Source organism: Macaca mulatta, chromosome 2, assembly GCF_049350105.2.
Source record: "Macaca mulatta isolate MMU2019108-1 chromosome 2, T2T-MMU8v2.0, whole genome shotgun sequence".
Lineage (NCBI taxonomy): Eukaryota > Metazoa > Chordata > Mammalia > Primates > Cercopithecidae > Macaca > Macaca mulatta.
In genome coordinates this window covers 130180310-130202594 of record NC_133407.1, presented here as the reverse complement: position 1 = coordinate 130202594, position 22285 = coordinate 130180310, and the positions used below count along the sequence as shown (strand labels likewise).

Sequence of the window (22285 nt, the reverse complement as noted above, 5' to 3'; positions counted from 1 at the left end):
GGGCAAACTCAAGCACCTTTTACAGAGCAATAATAGTAAAACTGCATCATTTTAAGTGCTTTATATAGGCATTCCTGACATTTGGGACTAGATGATGTTTTGCTGTGGAGGCTGTGCTGTGCATTGCACATGTTTGGCAGCATCCCTGGGCTCTGCCTCCCACATGCCAGTAGCACCTCCCTGTATTGTGACAACGTGTGAATAAAATGTCTGCAGACATTGCCCAATGTCCCCTGTGGGAAGGTGGCAACATCATCCTCAGTTGAGAAACGCTGGTCTAGATAGTAAGTTAAAGTTGGTTTGATGGATGAATACATGCCCTTCAAAATACTGATGTCTTATTTCTAGCAATTGAGATGCAAGTTTACAGCTATGCTTAAGGGAAACCAAAAACTCCTTTTAATCCACTGTGTCATCCTCCTGGCCCAGGCCCCATCTGGGAAAGGTTCTGCCACCACTTCATTTCATGTTGGGTGGAGATAGAGCCTTGGGTTTCGGACAGCCGAGATACTACAGCCCAACATCACTTGCGTTAACACCCATGCCTCCTGTGCTCCAAGTGGCCGGCTTTTTCTAGACCATCTGGTTTAGACAAACAGTCTTGGCAAATAGCACCTCTGTGGGAGGGGGCAGGGTAGGCCTTGAAGAAATGTGGGAAGGAAGAAAAGAGAGCTGATATGTACAGGCCATTCAGTACAGCTCTAGAGGCCAACCTCAGAGGTGGGGCCACAGTCCTGAGTGGTTCCAGAGGACCCAGGGCCTAACAAATGGCTCTGAAACCACAGCAGGTCACCTGGGAATGTGATTTCACCTTTATAAACAATCCCAAGTTAAATAAGGCAGGTAAGATGATTTTTTTTTTTTTTTAATCTATGGGATCCTCCTAGGGCAGCTCTGTCCCCATTCTGGATTCAGCCTGTCATACCCCCTACTTTCCCTGCTTTTTTGTTGTTTGATAATTACAGTGACTGCAAACACTTCCTAAGAAAAATATTTCCTTTTAAAGTGTTTATCTAAGATAGCATTTTCTCACTAGCCCTGTGAGAAATTCTATAGATAAAAAAGCAGGTCACACAAGTTTGAGATATGTCGACTAGTTTGTCCCCTGTCTGGACTTCCCAATGCACATTACCATATAGAGGCTCTGAGAAGTCCTGCAGCAAAGAAATGTACATTACAAGCAAAATGCACCTTCTCTGGCTAACTCAAGCAAAAGTTGGTCACATCTACCCCGTAAGTCCTTTGGGAAGAAGTAAGATAGTAGAGATAGGAGATATGAAAATATTTTAAATGTCAAGAGTATAAATACAAACATCTCGTAGAACTCAGGAAGGCTGGTTTTGCAAGGAAGCAGACAAACCCTGAATTATGGAGCCCCTGGATTCAGAACAAACTTCACAGGCTCAAAATTCAAAATTCAACCAAACAACAACAACAACAACAACAACAAAAACACAACAAAGATTTTTCCCCAATCAGTATCTAAAGATTTTTCTTACAAAAATAATCCGTTTAAAGAGTTTTATTTTAGATTCAGAATTTCAGATGTTTTTTGTCTCTCTTTCTCATGCATCCAACTCCTGACTCTAATTAAAGATGTTACACTCAGCTCTTAATGAGCAATGAAATCCAGAGAATGAGTAGTTATAGTTTATAAATAATGATCTGCGTCAGGCTGGAAGGATAACTGGCAGGATGTGTCCGGAAATGGTCTCCTCCTTTTCTCCTGGCTCTTCCTTCCATAGCTCTGTCAGGGTCTCCAGGAGAAGCACCATGAGGGACACCAAGCTCAAGGAGGCACCTGCCTTGCCCAGGTCACAGTGCTAGTATGTGGCAAAGCCGTCTGCCCCAACGTAGTAGAAAAACTTCATGATTATCCATGCCACCTCCTAAAATGATGGCAATGACCATGACAACAACAATAACTAAAGTGACTTTATGCCAGCTGTTATTAGAAGAACTTCTGTCTAGAAACAGGGGTTTTTATCCTGGGATCCATGGATGTCCAATGGGTTAGTGGTTAGAATTCAGAGAGTCCTTCAACTTGAATGGGAGGTAGAAAACACTTCTTTATTTTCAGTAACCTCTAACCAAAATCTAACATTTCCTTCCATTAAGAACGTAGGCAACAAACCACACCATTGAATTAGTGGTACCTGAGACTTTATAACCTGGAGAAGTTAATTTTTTTTTTTTTTGGTATCACATTACAGTTGTTGTAGATGCCTTGAAATATCATCTTTTTCTCATCACAACTTGAAAATTATGGTAGTTTTTTTTTTAATAGAAAGAGATGGGGTCTCACTATGTTGCCCAGGCTGGTCTGAAACTCTTGGCCTCTAGTGCTTCTCTCACCTTGGCCTCCCAAAGCACTGGGATTACAACCACCGTTCCTGGCTGATAACTATATTTAGATATATTTGGATTTTTTTGGAATCCTATGTATTTTATTTTATGATTATTATTATGATTATTATTATTTTTTTTTTTTTTTCCTGAGAAGGCTTCAGCAGACTGCCAAGGGATTTGAGGCATAAAAATGATTAAGAACACTTAGTGGGCACTATTATTACCTCCTTCTGAAGATTGGGAAACTGAGGCACAGAAAGCCAAAGTCATTTGCCCAAGGTCAAAGAGCTTAAAAAAGCAGAGCAAGGATAGGAATCCAGGCAGTCTAGCTCCAGAGTTCATGCCCTTAATGAAGACGCTGCATCTGCTGCTCTGAGATTCGGTGAAAGCTCCTGTACTCGATTCTAGAGGTTCTGTGGTCTCCCTGCTTGTAACCTCAGCCCCTCATCCATGCTTTACATAGCAGCCAGGTGTGCTCCATTACACCCTTTATTGGCCTCTCATTGTACCATCCTGCTTGCTGTGGCCTTTGTCTACCTCTCCAAGCCCATGTCCTCTCCCTTACTTTCTCTCTTCCAGCCACGCTGGTCTCTGATCTCTGGTCTCCGCCTCAAGCCTTTGAATTTAATTTTTTCTCCAACTGGAGTGCTCTTCCTCCCTTCTCATCCTTGTGATCTCTGCTTCCACGTCACTCCTCAAAGAGGGCTTCTCTGATTAACTTATTAGCATAAGTTCTCCTGGGTTTGCATTCTGTAGTTTGCATATTAACCCCTTCTTGGTTCTGGGTATTGCAAATATCTTCTTCCAGTTTTTCGGCTTGGCTTTTCACCTCCTTTTCGCTCATTAAAATGAGCACAATTCATTTTAATGAGTCAGACTGACCAATCTTTTTCTTTATACTTTGTGCTTTTTGTTTCTTGCTTAAGAAATCATTCCCTACCTCCATGGGTCATGGAGATATACTTTTTTATTTCTTCCTAAAATTATTAAAGTTTTGCCTTTCACACTTAAGTCCCCGATGCATCTGGAATTGAGTCTGATGCAAGTTGTGAGGTAGGCGTGCAATTTCTTTTTCTTTCCATATAAATAAGTGTTCTAATATCAATTATTAAATAGTCCATTTCTCTGCCATTGGCCCCACATGGATGCGGTCTGGTACATTTCTGTGGTCTTCTGACTAACCCCAGGGTCAGTGATGCACTGTCTTATTTCATATAGTGTTTTTTTTGTTTGTTTGTTTTGTTTTTTTGAGACAGATTCTTACTCTGTTGCCCAGGCTGGAGTGCAGTGGCACAGTCTTGGGTCACTGCAACCTCTGCCTCCCAGGTTCAAGTGATTCTTGTGCCTCAGCCTCCCAAGTAGCTGGGGTTACAGGCATGTGCCACCATTCCCAGCTAATTTTTGTATTTTTAGTAGAGATAGGGCTTTGCCATGGTGGCCAGGCTGGTCTCAAACTCCTGGCCTCAAGTGATCCACCTGTCTTGGCCTCCCAAAGTGCTGGGATTACAGACGTGAGCCACCGCGCCTGGCCTTATTTCATATAGTCTTGATATGTGTTGTGGCAAGTCCCCTTCACTAATTTGTTTCTTAAGTAATGTCTTGCTAATTCTTGACCTTTACTGTTCTAGGTAAGTTTCTGAAACAGACTGTCAAATTCCACTAAAAATAAATAGAAAACAAAAATAAACCTGTTTGGACATTTTCATTGGAATTACTTTGATTCTACATATTAATTTAAGAAGACTTACCATCTTTAAAATGTTGAGTATATGCATAAATAGGAACTAACTCTGTATTTATTTAGGTTATCCAATGCTTCCCCCCCCCCCCAGCTTTATTGACAACAAGAATTGTACATGCAAGGTGTACATACAATGTGATGATTTGATATATGTATATATTGTGAAATGAACAATCAAATTAATTAACATATCCATCATCACATTTAGTTATTGTGTGCATGTGTGTGTGTGTGTAGACACTTAATATTTACTCTTAGCAAATTTCAAGTAAGCAATACAGTATTATTAACTATAGTCATCCTGCTGCACATTAGATCACAGAACTCATTCATCTTAAAACTGAAAGTTTTCACCCTTTGATCAACATTTCTTAATTCCCCACCAGCTCTACCACCTCATTCAATGCTTTTAATGCTTTCAATTTATAATTTTCTTCATCAGATCTTATATATATTTCATTATGTTTGTTTCTAAAATAGATAGATAGTTAGAAGATATCTTGCTATGATAATCAGGACCTTGCTTACATTTTTTGTTTATTGCTATTATAGAGAAATGTAATTAGCTGTATATAGATATAATATTCCACAAACTTGCTAAATTCTTATATCTAATTATGATTTTTTTATAAGTTTGCTTTCTGCATAGACATATATAATATCTGCAGATAATGAGAGTTTGGTTTCTTCCTTTCTAATATTTCTATGTTTATTTACTTTTCTTATTTTATTGCATAAGCTAGGAACTCCAAAACAGTGTTTAATAAAATAACTGTCAGTCTTTTTTTGATTCTGGTTGTAAAATAAATGCTTTTAACATTTCAACATGAAGACTGATGTTTGGTTATAGGTTTTGGTAGATACTGTTTTGGTTTTTGTTAAGAAAGTTCCTTTCCATTCTTTTTTTCCTGATTTAAAAAAATTTATTTTTTTTGTAGAGATAGAGTCTTAGTATTGCTCAGGCTGGTCTCAAACTCCTAGCCTCAAGCCTATTCTTAATATTTACCATTATTTTTTAACCATAAATGTTTGTTGAATTTTATTTAGTGCTTTTTTTTTAATCTAGTGGAGTTTATTTCCTATATTTTGTTAATATAGCCAATTAATAGATTTTTCCAAGGTTGAACCAACCTTGCTTTCCTAAAATAAACTCTTGGCTGTTGTGCATCCTCTTTCTTTATACTTTGACAGATTTAGTTTCTTTAATTTGTGCTTTAAATTCTGTGTTTATGATCTTTAATGCATTTGGGCCATTATTTTCTTCTCTCATACTGTTCTTGTCTAGTTTTGGTGCCTGGGATTTAGCAGCCTCATAAAAATGAGTTATGACATAGTCCTTTTTCTATTTTTGAAGAGATTTCATATGATTGAATTTGTCTGTTCTTTGAATGTTTGGTAGAACTTGCCAGAAAAAGCATCTGGCCTGGTGTTTTCTTAGTGAGAAGACTTTCTAACTGCTGAATCAACATCTTTGATGATTTTAGGATGTGGTAGATTACAAGAATGGTTGCAGTTCTCCATTATTCTCTACATCCATGCCCTCTCACTAAAGAGAAAGTATCTATTTCCTCATTTTTTTTGAATCTGGACTAGCCTTGTGAATTTCTTAGCCAATAAAATGCAATTCTTCCACTGTCCCTGTTTTGCAAGAAGGCCTTTTGTGCTTCTGCTCATTGCATTAGAACCCTGCCACCAGCCCAGGAACAAGTCCTACCTAGCCTGTTGGAGGATGAAAGACCATCTAGTGGTCAAGCAGTTTGTCTCAGCTGAGGCCACACTCTACTAGGCCTACAGCCAACTGCCCTCGAAGCATATTTGAGAGTGAGCCCAACTTCGATCCACAGAGCCACCGACCTAACCTGCAGTCTGCTAGTCAGCCTCACTGAGACAGAGAAACAATCCAACTGATGTATGGATTTCTGAGCAATAATAAATATTTGTCATTTTAAGTCGTTGACTGGCAGGTTGGTAGTTACACAGCAATAGATAGCTAATGCATGGGACCATTTATATTTTCTGATTCTTGAATCACTTTGGGTAACTTATACTCATCTAGAAATGTATCTATTTCATCTAAATTATTTAAGGTTATTGGCATAAAATCATTCATACTAATCTTATATTGTATTTTTAATTTCTGATGAATCTATAATGCCCCTTTTTAATTATTTTGTTTGGGTTTTCTTTCAACTTGATTGACCTTATAGGAAGTTAAATTATATCACTTTAGTAAACCAACGAATATCTGTTGATGGGGAGGATCTCTATTATGCTTTGTGTTATCTTTCATTGAAGTCTGACCTTTCTATTATTATGTCCCTCATTTTATTTTCTTCAGCTTTTTGGCTTATTATTCATTTGTGTTATTTTATTTCAGTTGAATCTTAGCTAATTTGTTTTCTACTTTTTCTGTTTTTAAATATAATCATTTAAGGATGCAAATTTCCCTTGAAGTAGGCCGGACGCAGTGGCTCACACCTGTAATCTCAACACTTTAGGAGGCCAAGGCGGGTGGATCATCTGAGGTCAGGAGTTAGAGACCAGCTTGACCAACATAGTGAAACCCCATCTCTACTAAAAATACAAAAATTAGCTGGGTGTGGTGGTGCACAACGGTAATCCCAGCTACTGAGGAGGCTGAGGCAGGAGAATTGCTTGAACCCGGGAAATGGAGGTTGCAATGAGCTGAGATTGCACCACTGCACTCCAGCCTGGGTGACAAAGAGTGAAATTCTGCCTTAAAAAAAAAAAAAAAAAAAATTCCTTGAAGAACATGTTTGTTGCATCCCATGAGTTTTCCTATACAGTATGTTCACTATCACTCAGTTTGAATACCCATTATAGTTTGTTTGACCTTTGAGCTAGAGAAATATGTTTTCAATATCCAAACAAATGAGGGGGAGAGCGAGTTATACTATTTAAATTAATGGCTGGCCTTATTTTTATAGTCAGAAAGTACTACAACCAACTCATATTGACTCACAACATCTGATTGTTGAAGATTCAGGAATTTTGCAAACCCATCGTTAAGCCATTGGTAGCTTGAAATCAGCTATGGTGGAAGTGTTAATGCCATGAAATAGGGAATTGCTGCAAATCAAGGCTTTTCTTTTTTTCTTTCCCACAGAGGTAGTTTACTAGCATACCATTTGCCAGTGTGGTACCAAATGCTTAAAATTTGTTTGACGCTTGCTTTATGCTCCAGTATATGTTCAGATTTTATGTATGTTGTGTGTATGCACAAAAACAGTTTATTTCAGTTATTAGTAATACTGTTATATATGTGTCCACTAGATTATTCTTGCTAATCATGTTGTTCAAATGCTCTATATTTTTACCTCCTTCATCTACAATCTTTACCACTGTTATCTTTAGCACCTACCTAGCATTACCAGCCACTCAATACATTTTTATTAAATTAATATGTAAATTATGGAACTGCAGCCCAAGGAGTGGAAGGACTTGGTACATAGTGATAAAGAGAAGGCAGGTCCTTGGAGAAGGTATTTGTTACACATCTTACATTCGAAAGGAAGGATCAGGGGCTCTACAGAGTCAGTGTAATTAGTGTGAACTGTGGAGGAAACTGAAGTCCAAGCCATTTGTGGAGTTGCCAAATGGAAGGAACCTACGGTCCGCACTCTCAGGGTGTCAGGCCAGCTCAAGTTTCACAAAGGAGTGAGGAAAATGGATTTTTCAGGCTGAGGATATCTAAAAATACTCACCATCTCTCTGCAATCTGCATGTTACAAGTTTGATATTCATTTCATAAAGTGTTTCCAGATCAGTTTGTCTCTTAATATACATTTTTATTTTTGAAAAGGCTTAGTGCACTAGTTTAGGTTACTGAATGGCTAAATGCCCCAAGAAATCATGAGCAATGTGAGAACAAAGTACTAGCAATACTGTTTACCCTTTGACCACCCTATTCTCAGTTTCCGCTCCAACAGGTTTTATTTATCTTAAGATTAAAGCAAATCACCAGTGGACATATAGTTATTGCTTTATGGTGAAATGCAAACACATAAGCCAGAGGCATCAGTGGTTTCTGTCACCTTTGAAAAATGATTCATTTTTATGAGCTTTGTTTTTCACTCATGGGAAACTTGATAACATTTCAGAGCCTGAAATCGTTCCCTTAGCTGAAATAACCTGTTGAAAGTAAATATAAGCCAAGCCTAGGCTAGAAGCGCAGAGGTTTAAGAAAATAAAATCCTTGAATCTAGAAACAGGTCTGTTCATACTATGGCAATAAGGAAAATAAATCATAATTGGATTTCACTGAGTCGCAATTTACCCTGAAACGAATTGTATTATATCAGAGAAATCTAAGACTCACAGATGCACTGATTAGTACATCTGCTCCGTTACTTGGTGCCATCTTTAATCAATCATAATGATCCTCCACCAGTCCTCAGAATCCTTCTTGACACAGAGCAACAGGAGAAACCTAAATACCATTTCTCATTCTTACTGAATAAAGACGTCACCACCATTTCCCATTTTGCCATCAAACAAATGCTAAACTCATCCCCTTGATGTAGGTTCTGGGTTTTATGCTGGTTAGCTTACACTAGGCAGTTCAGGGGTAGACCTCTAAAATTTGGTGACACCATCATTCTATTTCTCTTTCACAAATAACTTATTTTTCATTTATTCTGCTTCTATCTTACCATAACTTATTTCCTTTTCTCTGTTTATAATAGTTCATATGCATATAAGTCCTTAATCTTATAAACTTCCTTAATCTGGTAAATTATATATATATAAAGTAAATTTAATAAATTTCCTTAATCATAAATTATATATAATATGTAAATTATATATTAGATTTCCTTACTCTTATAAAATTTCCTTAATCTTGTAAAAAAATATATAATATATAACATAAAGATTAAATTTCCTTAATCTGATAAATCATATATATATATATATTATGTATATAATTTACAAGATTAAAGAAATTCCTAGCAGCAGAGAAATGTGCAATCAGATAAAATAAAATTGCCTTACTTTCCTTGAGATGAACTTAGTGACTATAGTCCCCATAGAACACACTGGAAGGAGATAAGCTCTATTCTGCAGCAGTAAAAGTTGTGATAATAATCAGCAAGTGATTTTTCCACAATGGTGAGATTTTCCATCAGATTTCATTTGACCTTGCACACTGTGTTAGCAATGAATAATTAATGGTACCTATTACAGTAATGTTCCATTTAACTGGCATTGTCAGGGAATTAGATGCCCTAAATGAGTGAACTGGCCAGATACTAAGACTTACCTCCTTTAAGCACTAAGAAAATCTTTATTATAACTATTTCTTGTGTTTATTTTTCTAAAATGTGTAGCAATATTTTGTGACTTATTGACATTCACTGAAACACTAACATCTATTCATTCAACAAATGCTTATTGGAAGCCTAACATGTGCCAAGAACTAGGCCAGGTATGGGCACTATAATAGTGATTGAAAGAGACAGAGTCCCTGTCCTTGTTAAACCTATGTTCTGGTGAAGAAGAGAGATAATTAAACAAGGAATCCCACTGAACTAAGTGCTAGGATAAGAGAAGTAGAGACTATTATGAGCTACATTGAACTGAATGGCAAAACAGTTGAATTCAAAGTTGTATGAGTTCTCCAAAACGGTTTGCCTCTCCATTAAATAACCTCTGATTGCCGTGTCTTGCATCCTTGTGATTGATCTTGATAAGTTATGGATTATTTCTCGTAAATTCAGCTATATTTTTGCTGCTGGCTATGTGTATGATGCTGCTCCTACTATTTTTCTGCTATACAATAAAGTATATAAAGTGATTAAACTAAGATTGATAAATATGTGATGTATTAGTTACACACTGCTGCATTAACAAATTACCTCCAAAACTTATCAGCTTAAAACAATGCATAATTATTTTTGCACAGTTTCTGTGGGTCAGGAATCCACAGAAATCCAGAACACTTTGTTGGAAGCTCTACCTTAGGATCTTTGGTCTCTGTCATGGCTGTGTGTAATGAAGTGCTAGAGTCTCACCTGAAGGCAGGATGCCATTCCTCAAGGGCTGTTAGGGTGAGAGCTTCAGTTCTTTGCTGGCTGTTACCTGGAGGCCACCCTCAGTTCCTTGTTACATGAGCCTCTTCAGCATGGCAGCTTTCTTCATCAAAGCCAGCAGAAAGAACATCTGCAGCAAGATGGAAGTCACAGTCTTTTGTAACCTAACCACAGAAGTGACATTCCATCACCTTTGCCATATTTTTTATTCCAAGCAAGACATTATGGCCCGCTCCCATGGAGATGAATACTGGGAAGGAGATCCTTGTGAACCATTGCATAGGCTGCTTACGCCACATACCAAGCGTGTATCATTGTCTTTCTTCTAGAGGCTGTAGCAAACATCACTAAACAATCATGGCACTCTTTCTCATTGAGCCCAGAAAGGGCTTCAAAATCTTCCCTAGCAAAGGACACCAAGAGTTCTGTTACTGATCAGTTAGTGATATAAAACCAATTTGCCTTCTTTTATTTAAACAGTAACAATTTCAAATCATTGCCATAGGGAAAATATTTAGGTAGGGAATCTGGACAGAAACAGAGGACTCTAGTTGAAAACAGAACTACAACATGGTACAATTATATCCGTCATTTTCCAAGTCAATGGGAGCAAAGCAAAGTCTATAGCAAAAATCAACTGATAAAGACAACTGTTTCACAGTAAAGGCCATGAATCAGGAAATGCACATCATGGAATACAAGAGAAATCAGATCATATTATGGTTGAAGATATGCAAGAAGAAACCAGTCCTAACCAGGACAGAGATTATTCCCTTGGATGCACTGAACAAGAGTCATCAACATTTTACTCAATGAAAAATACTGGAGATGGATATCAGACACCATGGACTATCTTTGTGTTTCTGTTTTATCTCTGTCTCAGATTGGGGGATTTCCTGAAATATATATACTTCTTCTATATATGTGTGTGTGTTCCTCACTGTAAAGTTTATTTCTAAGTATTTTGTACTTAGTACTTAATGGGTAATTGACTAATATTTTGTGGGGAGATAATTTGAAGCTCTGTAATTATCTTATTCCTCATCAGAGTTCTAGCCCTTGTTGATGATTCTCACCTGAATCTGTTATTTCTTTGATAGTTGCTGCCAAGATTTTTAAGGGTGACTTTGGCATGAATGGTTTAAAGGAATAATTTCCAGATTGTCAGCTCCTCTTTAGATGCTCCTAAAACTGCTATGTCTGAGAGCATGACTGCGACATGGGAGTTCTCCTTCCGAGGCCTCAAGGGGCCTGGACACCTCCTTCAGGACATGCAGAGACACAACGTGAACGGTGATGATCCTTGGGTTGTGTGATAGGCTTCAGCGGGTCCTCTGCCACTTCCCCTTTCACAGCTACCTTTTCCCCTTCTACAAAAGAAAGGCCAACCTCTCACTCATCCTGAATCCCCATTGTGGTGCATTGTGCCAGGGGAAAAAAAAAAAAAAAAAAAGCAAGTCTCCAAACAAAGGAGTGATTCAAAATCTAGCTGTTTCTGTGTTGAGAAAGTGAAACGTTCTAATGATTGAGTTACAAATCCTTTTGTAAGTCAACTGGTTTTCAATTCTTTGCTTTCAACAAAATTGAAGGAGGATCTGATGAAGTTGTCAGCTGGTAGAGCATTAAAATATTTTTTGATGATAGATCACCACATTATTTTTGGCAAATAACTAGAAAGAGTTTAAAGAATTGAGTGATGTTGCTATAACAAATCTCCTCCATTCCCATCTACTAATGTGAACAAAATTTTTCAGTCCTTACAGCTATGATTAAAAGCAAAGAAAAGAAATAAAATTGATGCTGAACCCTGTCTCTTTTGGACAATAAAAAATATTTAGAAGTTAATGGGAGGGAGGGGAAAGCCCCATCCATCTCATCTAAGATACGCAATTCCAGCCTGGCCTGGTGGCTCACACCTATAATCCCAGCACTGTAGGAGACCAAGGAGGAAGGATCACTTGAACCCAGGTGTTCAAGACCAGCCTGGGCAACATAGTGAGACCCCACGCCTAGTAAAACAAACAAAAAAAGATATGCACTTCCAATAAAGTTTTATTCTAGTTTCACAGTTATCTACAAATAATACATTTGTTGTTTTCAGCAAACGAGTACAAATAATAGTTGTAATGTAACAGGAAGAAATTTTTAACATCTAGAACAACAAACTCACAGAAAATATTAAAGATTTAAATTTTAACTGTATAGTATCTTGATCCAGACAAGTGTGACCGTGATCAATAAAAATCTTTCAAGCATTAAAATACAGTAAAGTCTCTGCAGGAAGTAGAATGGAAACAGGAAAAGGATTGACATATCAAATCTCTAGGATATTTAATTTTCACCAGATGAAGCTAAAAGAGTTAATCAAACCATTTTCATTTTACAGCATCAGAGTTTGCTAGAAATTATCCAACTTTTATATAACTTGTTAACCTTATGATGAAATATTTTAGTTCTCAACTTTAAAATATGTAAGTAGTAAATAATTTTTCAAAAACATTCTAAGGGCAATGAACAACATTTGAAGAACATTGCTTTAAAAAGATACCTTTTCTTTCTTTTTTTTTTTTTTTTGCTTTAAAAATGTCTTTTGGGGAGGGGACACCACACTCTACTCAAAAAAGAGACACATTTTTACAGTCCAGAGGTCTTTTATTATATTTTAACACCTATTGTGCCATCAATTCATAGGGACTAGGGGCCAGCAGCTCAGGCTCCTTCCCAGTGGTTTTCACAAAGCGTGCTTCTCCGGGTGAAGGAGCCTGGCACAGTTGAACCCAGGTACCTTTCTCTTTGGCTTCTCTCTTTTTCTTGGCAAGAATCTTGCCCTTAACTTGTTTATTTACAACAATGCCAACAGCATTCTGGGTAATATTGTAGACTCTTCCGGTTTTGCTATGGTAACACTTGTGGGGCATTCCCTTGGTGTCTACAATATCACCTTTCTTATAAATTCACATATATGTGGCCAAAGGAACAACTCCATGTTCTCCAAAAGGCCTAGAGAACATATATCAGTGTCTCTTCTCTTTCTCTTTGTGTTCATCGTTTTGGCCAATTACTGGAAGATGGTGGTTCCAGCTGAAAGGAAGACTTTTTTTTTTTTTTTGAGACGGAGTCTCACTCTGTCACCCAGGCTGGAGTGCAGTGGCACAATCTTGGCTCACTGCAACCTCCATCTCTTGGGTTCAAGCGATTCTCATGCCTCCACCTCCCGAGCAGCTGTGATTACAGGCGTGAGCCACTGTGCCTGGCAGATACTTTTCTTTTGTATGCGTTACTTCACAGAATTTCTGTGGGTATCTTCAGTTTTCTACAGCAGACCCTTTGCTTGCCATCCAGGGTCTCCTCTGCCCCATCCTCAGTGTCACTTCATCCCCCAAGGCAAAGACTAGCCTTGCCCACTGGCAGGAAAGGAACCAGGATCATCTTCATAAATCATCAAGTTAAAGATCGTCCTTTGGGTATCATATTTATAACACTTAGATTCCTAGAACACATGGCCCCTTTCTGATGATAGTCAAGATCTCACGTCCAAAGAGGGAAAACATGCCCTAGTGGCAAGTCCCCTTTGCCATAATTCTGTTTGAATGAGGGCCATCTGATTAGGGATATGCACACCTTATCGAGGCCCAGTAGATTCTGGGTAAAGCAAGAATAAATAGACTCAGCATGAAGTGGAAAGTCAGCAGTGATTTCTAAATTCCACAAGCCTTAGTAAAATGCTGATTCCTTACTACTCAGCCTTAAAAGGGAACAAAATAATGGCATTCACAGCAACCTGGATGGAATTGGAGACCATTATTCTAACTGAAGTAACTCAGGAATGAAAAACCAAACATCATATGTTCTCACTTATAAGTGGGAGCTAAGATATGAGGATGCAAAGGCATAAGAATGATACAATGGACTTTGGGGACTTGGGGGTAAGGGATGAAAGACTACACGTTGAGTACAGTGTACACGGCTTGGGTTGTGAGTGCACCAAAATCTCACAAATCACCACTAAAGAACTTATCCATGTAACCAAACACCACCTGTTCCACAAAAACCAATTGAAATAAAAACAAAAAATTTTTAAATGCAGATTCCTAGACCTTGCCAACAAGATATTCTGACTTGGTGGGTGTTGGGTAAGGCCCAGGAAGACGTACTTTTAATGTATATCCCAAGCACAACCCCTGCCAGGTGATTTTTTGGGATATGTCCATGTACCGTATCTTTAGCTGATCTTTGACCATGATTTAGCCTTTTCAAATGCGTTTCTTTTGATTTACCTCCGGTATTTAGTATTCTGAAGTTAAAACGAGTCTGTAAATTGGCTTAGGGTAAGCGAGCTGTTATTATATCAAATGACTAAATACTATACTTAAATATTACTTTTAGTTGGAAGTATAATCAACCACCTAGAAGATATCAATTATTATTTAAGTTTGATTGAATTTTAAAGTACTTAAGCTCCAAAGAAGAATGTGGATAGGGAAAATAGATTTATAGAAAAAGAGATATAAATGATAAACATTTTAACTGATGCTTTCTCCTTAAAATCATAAAAGTATTATGTGATAGTGAAACAGGAAAGGTTCCCTTGTCCCCCTCACACGGCGTGTGATGGGAGTGTGGCTCGCTTCTTCAGTACCCCTCTGCCCAAACCTCTAGGGAGCATACAGATGGGCAGGCTGTGGGGCTCCGACCCCTCGGCAGTGTCTAGGGGTGAATGTTTACAGCTGAAGCCCCAGGGTGTGTGTTACAGGGAGCTCTTTTAGTTTAGCTGTCCATAGGCAGTTTGCGTTAGCTCAATTAGACCTCTGCCTTATCGCAAGGACAGAGGGCTTTCTGTATCCCAGGATTCTTGTCTTGGTGTACCGGAAGAATTGGATCACACACGGGCTTGGAGAATGACTGCAAGGTTTTATTGAGTGGAGGTAGCTCTCACCAGATCAGGGAGCCAGAAGGGAGATAGTTTTCCCCTGGACTCAGGCCACTCTCCAGCCCAGGCTCTCCTCCAACTGCCCTGGCCAAACTTTGCCTCCTTCCACCCGTCGATGGCCTGCCGGCGTGCCCATGTGCTCCTACACTTGTGTGTTCCTCTCAACATCCAGCCGCCCTCCATCCCTGTTCCTCCACTGTTGTGCTCCTCTCGATGTCCAGCCACCTGTGTATCTGCCTGCTAGTGTCTCAGGGTTTCTATAGGCACGGGATGGGGGCATGGCAGGCCATGATGGTCTTGAGAAATGCAACATTTGAGCAGGAAAACAAAAATGGCTGTCTTCACCTAGGTCCATGGGTACAGGCTTTGGGGTGGAGCCCTAGCCAGGGACCATGCCCTCCTCTACCCAGCACTTCCCTGCCCCCCTTCTGTATCAATAGCAATGTAATAATATTGAAGAAAGTCTATGGTAAAATAGGCATGAGGCTAGGACTGTGGATCTATATCAGTCCCACAAAATTAATTTGGTCATACCTGTAAACAATATTGTAAAATTTTATAATTTTAGCCAACAATTCTACTTCTGTAAATCTAGTTAAAGGAAAGGCAAAACTACCAAATTTGTCCACTGTAGAACTGTGTATTCGTTAATTATAGAGGGATAACACCAAAAAATAGAAAACAACTCATATAGGGAATTGAATAAATTTCCTGGAGTAAATTTTCTAGAATATTATATAGTTCTTTAAAATGTTATTGTTGAAAATAATTAATGTTATGAGATAATGTTCAGGATATAATGCTAAATAGGTCTCAAATGTATTGAAAAAAAGAAGAAAGGAATGAAGGAAGAGAGGGAGGGAGAAAAGGAGGGAGCGGAAGGGAGAGGGAAGGAGAGAGGAAGAATATCTAAAATACATATAGGTAAGACAAAATACCTGGTGAAATTAAGAGTAATTTTTATTTTCTTATTTCTATTTTCTTTAGTTTTTAAGTTCTTTGCAATGCATTCATCAATTTTATAATCCAAAACAGTATTGCTTTAAAAAACACATTAAGTAGGTATTCCAACTTCTGAACTGCTGATTCTACGGAAAAACAGATTTCACAGTCCACTGGCAGCATATCTGTGCAAAGCCCCACAGAACTAGTGCATTTCCCTTATTCCCCAAGTCCATAGACAGCAGCCCGACCTACAGGCTAATACATATTTCTCTCTCTCTGTCTCTCTCTCTCTCTCTGGCTCTCTCTCTGGCTCTCTCTCTCTCTCTCTCTCTCTCTCTCTCTCTCTCTGTCTCACGCACTCACACACACACACATAGACACACACACACAATCAGAGGATATTCTAGCATCTCCCTTGAGAGCCTACTTCCTTTCGTTTGTCCTGAATAATTTAAATGGAGCTGAAGGAAGCTATTCTTTTCCATGAGCTTGATATTAAAGGGTGGAAAGAACCCTGCAATGAGTTTATTTCATTTATCAGTATTATCATGATTAAGTGTCCCCTCTTACATTATTCATTCATTCAACAAATAGTGTTGAGTGCCTGTTAGACACTCAGCTAGTCACTCTGATGGAGAAAAAGATTTAGTCACTCGCTTGTCTGCTTAGTCAGTCAGTAAATGGTATTTCCTATAGTATTTACCCCCTTTGTGACAGACGCTGTGTGAGACATTGCACATCGCGAGCTGTGATTGCACCACTGCGCTACAGCTTGAGTGACAGAGCAAGACCCTGTCTCAAAAAAAAGACACTGCAAATGCAGTAGGAAACTAGATAAAGTTCCTGCCTTCAAGGAGCTTATGGTCTAGTAAGAGAGAGAGAGCCAAACAGATAAATAAAAATAATTACCGCTTGTAGTATGTGTCATGCAGGGATACACAGGTGTCAGAACAGAAACTAGCACCAGTACCTAAATAGGTAAGGGGGTCAGGGAATGCCTCTCTAGGCTGGGGAGTTGGGGTGTGACTAGGAGAACAAGAAAAAAACAGCCAGAGAGCGCTGAGTTCAGGCGGAGACCGACCGCAAGGTCAAAGCTGAGGCAGGAAAGGATGCGAGTGGCTCTGGGAATGGGAAGATGCTCTATGGGATGGGGTTCGGAGGCTCTGGGGAGGGGTGGGCAGCTTCTATTGCCAAGATAATGACTTTGGCTGGATCCAACACAGAGTTTGAGTACAAGTTTGTATCTTAATGAGCAGAATAGTAAATAGGTATAATTATGATATAAATCAGGAGAGAACAAACTTTTTCTGTAAAGATAAATAATACATTTGGCTTTGCAGGCCTAAGGGTCTCCATTGCATTGCTCAACTCTGCTATTGGAAGGAAAAGGCAGCCATAGGCGATGTGTAAAAGAATGGGTGTCGGCTGGGTGCAGTGACTCACGTGTGTAATCCTAGCACTTTGGGAGACTGAGGCAGGCATCGTTTGAGCCCAGGAGTTCAAGACCAACCTGGAAACATGGCGAAACCTGTCTCTACTAAAAATACAAAAGATTAGCTGAACGTGGTGGTGCATGCCTGTAGTCCCAGCTACTTGAGCGGCTGACGTGGGAGGATCGCCTAAGCTCAGGAAGTCAAAGCTGCAGTGGGCAGAGATTGCACCACTGCACTCCAGCCTGGGCATCAGAGTGAGACCCTATCTATCTATCTATCTATCTATCTATCTATCTATAAATGAATGAATGAATGAATAAACAAATAAGTGGTGTCTTCATCTGCAGAGACAGGCAATGGATCAGATTTGGTCACGGGCCATAGTTCATCATCCCCTGATATGAAGGATAAATAAAAATCTTCAGGAGTGACTGGGTGCAGTGGCTTACACCTGTAATCCCAGCACTTTGGGAAGCCAAGGCAGGTGGATCACCTGAGGCCAGGAGTTCGAGACCAGCCTGGCCACCATGGTGAAACTCCATCTCTACTTAAAAAAAAAAAAAAAAAAAAAATTAGCCAGGTGTGGCTGCAGCTGCCTGTAGTCCCAGATACTCAGGAGGCTGAGGCAGGAGAATCACTGGAACCTGGGAAGTGGAGGCTGCAGTGAGCCAAGATTGCACCATTGCACTCCAGCCTGGGGCAACAAGACTGAAACTCCATCTCAAAAAAAAAAAAAAAAAAAATCTTCAGGAGTGTATGGGAAATCAGACAGGGAGAAGATGACTTCCTGGGGCGAGAGCTGAGTTAAGTCTTGAAAAATGAGGAGACTTCAAAAATAAAATAATGGGGGAAAGGGAAATCCAAGGAGAGGGGACAGTAGGAGCTAGACCCAGAGGCAAGAATGGCCAGTGCCCATAGAGGAGTCTGAGAGGTGGTGGAAAATACATTTGCAAGTGTAGTTGTTTTATTCCTCAGCTATTTTGAGGGCTTATGAGGTAGCAGGCAGTGTGCTAGACCACTAGGGACAGGGATAAGAGGGGAATAAGGAGCGAGTCCCTGAATTCTAGGACAATAGAGACCAGAGGGGGTGACAGATACATGAATAGGACTTCACACATTCAACTCAGTAAGAGAAAGTCAGGGAAGGCTTCCCAGCAAAGGTAAATTTAGAAATTAACTTTTTCCTTCATTATAAATGCTTCATTTAACACTTGATTGAACAGATAAATATATTCATATGCTACAAAATTTAAAAGGCACAAAATGGTTTACAGTAAAGTTTCCCTCTCTTAAAGTCTATCCCTCAGGCCTACTCAATACCCCCTCCCCAGAGATAACCAGTATCACTGATTTGTTCCAGATTCTTCTGGAGACAGTCTATGCAGATCCAAGCAGATGAGTATGTTTTCTCATTATTACTCAGATGATCTGAGCTGAACTTTAAGAATGAATTCTTCAGAGAAGGGAATATGGAGAATGAAAGGAAGAGAATAGCAATTGAGGCAAAGAGAAAAATGTCATAAAGATGGGAAGTGGGGAGGGCAGGAGATGGCACAATATGTGGGTTGGGGAGCATATGACAAGCTCTCCTGTGTTGCTGAGACATTAAGCATGAGGCAGAGGCCAGGCCCAGTGGCTCACGCCTGTAATCTCAGCGCTTTTGGAGGCCAAGGCAGGAGGATCATTTGAGCCAAGGACTTCAAGACCCCTGGGCAACATAACAAGACCGCATCTCTACAAAATATTTTTAAAATTAGCCAGATGTAGTGGCATACACCTGTGGCCTCAGCCACTCAGGAGGCTGAGATGGGAGTATTGCTTGAGCCCAGGAGTTTGAGACTGCAGTGAGCCATGATCATGCCACTACACTCTACCCTGAGTGACAGAGCAAGACCTTGCCTCAAAAAAATAAAAGAAAAAAGAAAAGTGTTAGACAGAAAGGTAGGAGGGGCCAGGTCATGGCAAGACTCTATGTTGTGGAACACAGATTTAACCTAGTCGGCAGTCAGAATTTAACAGAGACTTTTATAAGCACGAGAGTAACAGGCTAATTGATGTTTTAGGATGATCATTTTAACAGTTTATAGAGGGCAAATATCCAAGTGAGCCTTGAATGACAAATAAAAAAGTTGAGCTTTTTTCCTTCAGTCAGTGGGAACCAATGAAAGTTTTTAAATAAGGGAAGGGTGATATCAAAGGTGTGACTTAGCCAAATGAATCTATCAGCATTGTCGGCAGTGTGCTGTTCTTAATACCACGCCATGTTAGATGAAGAATGACTGAGATAAACCCAAATAAGTGACAATCCGCCCATCAACCCTCAGCAGAAATGTAGGTCTTTTGTCTGCTTTTTAATTTTAAGGGAGAAATCTATATTAGCTCTCTATTGCTGCATAACAACTTATCCCAAAACTTAGTGGCTTAAAACCATACCCATTTATTAGGTTAGTTTCTGTGGGTCAGGACTCCATGGTCTCTCCCAGACTGTAATCAAGATGTCAGTCAAGACTGGGGTTTCACCTGAAGGCTCAACTGGGGAAGGATCTGCTTCCATACTTACTTACATGACGGTTGGTAGGATCCAGTTCATTGAGGTGTTCAGTTCCTTGTTGGATATTGGCCCACAGCCACCCTCAGTTTCTTGGCATGTGGATCTCTCCCACATGACAATTTGTTTCATAAAATGTACAAGCTGAGAAGGCAATAGTGTCTGCTAGCAAGATGGAGGTTAAACACTTTTATAACCTAATTAGAGAAGTGGTATCTTATCATCTTTACCATTTCTGTTGGTTAGAAGCAAATTGCTAGGACCAGCCCATACTCAGAGACTGGGCATACACAAAGGCATAAATACAAGAAGATGGGATCGTTGGGGAGCAACCTGGAAGCTTAACGAGGGCTGCTCCTGCAAGTATTTTGCAAACCAGGACAAGGCCAGGAGGAATAAAGCCTGTATTGTTTCTCAGCGTGACCCAGCCAGGAAATCACCTTGCTCTCCCCTGGCCTGCTGGCTACCGCCCTCATTACCATCACTGCCTTGCGGCTGTCATTTTTGTCCACTTCTCCTAAAGACAGAATGCCTCCTTCTTGCAGTTACAGCATCTGGGAATATTTAGATGCAAGCTGTGTTGGGCTGACTCTCCCTGCTGGACTCGGATTGTTGTGAGAAGCTTCCTCCCTGCTGCTGCTGCTGCTGCTGCTGCTGCTGCTGCTGCTGCTGCTGCTGCTGCTGCTGCAATTTCTGACATGCACTGACTAAAAGAAACACCTCTAAACATGAAGATAAATTCTTAACTGGTCCTTTACTTTTTTAAACAGAGTGGATTAGTTGATTTGGTGAAGGAGTTGCCTCCACTCCTAGCAGTGCTTTCCAAACCGTAGTGTTGCCTTACATCAAACAACTCACAGAAAGCCTGGAGGACTCAGCACTCAGATCCCAGGCTGTGTAAATGGCGATTCCAAACCACTCCAGGCAGATAGACGTGACAACAGCTGCCATTGAGTATGTATACGGTGTGCCAGGGACTGGGGTAAGAGCCTGACCTTCATTATCTTGTTTTAGTTCACTAACTGCACAGAGTTCATGCTACTATCCCCATATGACAGAGGAGGAACCTGAGATCCAGAAAGATTAGATACCATGCATGGATACTCCCAGCTAGTAAGTAGCAAGCAGTACCAGGATTCAAACATAGTCTGATTTGACAGTCTTGCACTTTTAAATTGGGGGTCTGCAATAATTTATCTTTTTTTTTTTTTTTTTTTTTTTTTTTTTGAGACGGAGTCTCACTCTGTCGCCCAGGCTGGAGTGCAGTGGCCGGATCTCAGCTCACTGCAAGCTCCGCCTCCTGGGTTCACGCCATTCTCCTACCTCAGCCTCCCGAGTAGCTGGGACTACAGGCACCCGCCACCTCGCCCGGCTAGTTTTTTGTATTTTTTTTTAGTAGAGACGGAGTTTCACCGGGTTAGCCAGGATGGTCTCAATCTCCTGACCTCGTGATCCGCCCGTCTCGGCCTCCCAAAGTGCCGGGATTACAGGCTTGAGCCACCGCGCCCGGCCTAATTTATCTTTATGAATAGTCATGTTTTGTCCTGAATTATAAGGAGACCTCATCAGCTAAACATAATTTGGGGAGTGGTAAAAGAAAGGTATCCACCTAAAATAAATCCACTTAAAATGGAAATTAAAACATCAATGTAAAAGTTGAGGGAATTTTTTTTTAATTTTTTTATTTTTTTGAGATGGAGTCTCGCTCTGTCACCCAGGCTGGAGTGCAGTGGAGCGATCTCGGCTCACTGCAAGCTCTGCCTCCCGGGTTCACGCCATTCTCCTGCCTCAGCCTCCCGAGTAGCTAGGACTGCAGGTGCCCGCCACCACGCCTGGCTAATTTTTTGTATTTTTTTTAGTAGAGACACAGTTTCACCATGGTCTCGATCTCCTGACCTCGTCATCCACGCACCTCGGCCTCCCAAAGTGCTGGAATTACAGGCGTGAGCCACCGTGCCCAGTCAAGGGAATTATTTTTATTAGAACTGTATCTTTTTAAATAAAAGTTAAAATAAAGAGAAAAAGCTTATTTAAAAAAAGAATCTTAGGTCAATTTTCAGCAAACTTTACTGGAAGGTCCAGATAGCATAACTATCACCAAACTTTCTCTGGAAGGGCCAGATAGCAAATATTTTTCACTTTGTGGGCCATGAGATCTCTGCTACAACTACTCAAGTCTGTCATTGTGGTATATGAGCAGCCACAAATAATAAGTAAACGAATGGGCATAGCTGCGTTCTAATAAAGATTTATTTATAAAATCAGATGGTGGGCCAGATTTGGCCCTCA

At 40.0% G+C, this 22285-nt stretch overlaps 1 pseudogene; it reads right to left on the bottom strand.

The window, feature by feature from the left end:
* Positions 1–12809: 12809 nt before the first annotated feature.
* Positions 12810–13186, bottom strand: LOC144339478 (large ribosomal subunit protein eL21 pseudogene; annotated as a pseudogene).
* Between the last annotated feature and the right edge of the window lie 9099 nt (positions 13187–22285).